General features: G+C 40.3%; 1 pseudogene; it reads left to right on the forward strand.

Moving 5' to 3' along the window:
* The first annotated feature begins 1215 nt into the window (after window positions 1-1215).
* Window positions 1216-2058, forward strand: LOC149209104 (uncharacterized; annotated as a pseudogene).
* Window positions 2059-2713: the final 655 nt, after the last annotated feature.

A 2713-nucleotide genomic window follows, 5' to 3' on the forward strand; every position in this document is an offset into this window, starting at 1 on the left:
TGATCCATGTCAACAGATTCACAAATCAATGACAGTTGCATTGTTATACGTAGGTAGTTACGTTGTAGTGATGGGTCACGAGCCAGTCAATGGGTATGATGTGGACCCATTTCATATATCAACCAACGATTTACATTGTACTGGATCCATGTGAACGGCACAGGGCATACCACATATTATATGTCAGTGAAATGGTTGCAAGTTCAAAGTTTATAGGAGAGTGATGGATAACGTGGCAGGCAACGTATCTTATACCAATAGTGATGGATAACGAGGCAAGCAACAGTGGCTCCATTACGACGGTGCACGATATATGTTTGGTGATGGTTGTTAAGATGGCCACGACAACCATCATTTTGGCATGCCACATATTATACGGTAGCCGTTGAACGCGGCCCTCCATTGTTGACGGCCCCACATCAGTGGATAAGGATATTAACATGGGTGGTGATGAGGTGTGATACCTATTCGACAATGCAGAGAGACCGCGTGACTTTGTGGGAATTTCCCCACGATTTATGTGTAGATTTTGGCGTCGTGAACAACTCCAGCGATCAATTTCAGATTTCTTGGGATTATTGTCAATGTGGCGATGTCAATTGTCAATGTGGCCAAGTTTGATGGGGGAAATGCTGGATTCAGAAGATGTGACCTTTGAGGCGTTTGGTGGTGGATCAATGTGGTCGTTTCTACTATGTTGGTATTGTTTGCGGCGATTACGTCGGCTCTCATCCTCGGCTTGATGTCCCTCCAAGGAGTACCCATTTGCATTCATGTTGTCCACCACCAGATACCTTATAGCAATTTCAGTAGACTGCATGATCATGTGGGTTAATCACACTCGGAAAACCAACGAGGATGTGGAGAAAGTCGAAAATCCGAAAGAGGATGGAACACTGCCTACATCTGGGTACCATCTGGTGGAGAGCCTCTCGTTGATGTCGGCACTTTACTTCTAGGTTGACGCGTGGAGAGCCCCGTGGACAGTGTGTAATATGATTTCAATCTGCATGTTTATGTTTCTGTACATAATCATCCATTCATGCTAGACCATTGATTACAATGACCGACATGCCATCACTCATACTCAAAGCTTCATGAGATCAATGGTGGGGCATCGTGACATAACATGATCTATTCAAGTGTTCAATTCTGGGCGACTCTCACACTCTAGAGTTAGCTTCCATAGCTTGATTTCCACGGTAGGCGAAAAAAATGAATGCAGTGGTGATAACGACTCCAGGGGATGTAGATGTTTGCAAATACAAGACCCTCAAGATAATGACGATGAAGTTCTCATAAAAATATTGGCAACGACATTAAATAGGGTAGATACCCTCCACAGGAGAGGTGCGTACCCTCTGCCCAAATGTGAGTTGGAATGGAAAGTAGAGAAGCTAAAACACACAATTCACCCAAAACACACCAGCTGCGACTTTTTTATTGATCATACAAAACTTGATACTTACAGTGAACCCGGTGAAGGGTATTTAACATTTTCGACTAGCGACTCGCCTAAAATATCTTGCCATGCAATTACACACTAAAAGTCATCTATCACTTAACTCGACTTAACTCAACGCTTCAATACTCAATGACTCAACACTCAGTTAACTAAGTCTCTAAGTTTAGCCAACTCCTCATGCAGGAGTAACTAGCTTATTTTAGCAATGTGCACCGCCTTACCTTGGCCTTGAATGCTCAGGAATTATTGAAGTTGCGAGCAAAACTTTATAGACCTGGAAATTTGGTGATGAGGTTTGTGCACTTCTAGGAGGACGAGGGTATGCATAAAAGGTGGCAGTTCTATCTGGGCATGTCTTGCTTGTTACAGAAGGCATTTAATTACAAGAAGTTGCGGCCCTTCTTGAGGTGGCATGCACTTTGTCATCCATAGTTTTTATGATAAGTCATTTGTCCACAAGCAAGAGCTTCTTGGTGCATAAAGTCTTTGGTGGGATTGGAACGTTTTCTATCTAAATAGCCAAGTATTATGGATAAAGAGTGCTTGTTACCACTGGAAGGAGGCTTATTATTGCAATCGATGTTGTTCGATAATCCCATAAAGTATCCATGGCCAAACTTTCCAATAGAACTTGCTGCAAAATTAATTATTAAGAGGGCATTAAGGATAAGAGGACTTAGGAATGATAGTACTTTTAGTTGATTTTATTCCATTTCAGAAATCTACACCACCAACTCTAATTAAGAAGGAAGGCAAATTGAAGAAATTTTTTGAAAGGAAATCCACTGATTCATCATCAAAATCAATTGAAAAGTAGTAAAAATGTAAACTTTTGTCTAGTCCACCTATTGATAGGTAGAATGATGGCAGAATACCATAATTCCAAGAAGAAGAGTGGGGAATTCAAGACATTTTTATTCACATTTTCAAAGTGAGATTTTTTATTGCAGAATGCTACAAACAAAGAGAAAAGTTGCTAGAAAAAAAAAACTTCAATTTGCCAAAGTTGTTTAGTATTAATCTAGAATTTTGGTGGAACAAAAGTCCTATTTTGTGTGGAGGATTGATTTAGGAGGATCTCCCCACTTGGACAAATTTTAAAGGTGTCCATTGTTGGCACGCAACTAGTTCCAAAATAGTTATGCACACCAAAGAGAAGATCGCAAAAGCTTTAGAAAAATGTGGAAATGATTAAATTGTAAAAGATTAATACTTTAAGTGGGTTTAAGTGCTCATGTGTTTTTCATT

Source organism: Pinus tabuliformis, chromosome 1_2 (assembly GCF_031772625.1).
Source record: "Pinus tabuliformis cultivar Carrire ecotype Pingquan chromosome 1_2, CPIR1, whole genome shotgun sequence".
Classification (NCBI taxonomy): domain Eukaryota; kingdom Viridiplantae; phylum Streptophyta; class Pinopsida; order Pinales; family Pinaceae; genus Pinus; species Pinus tabuliformis.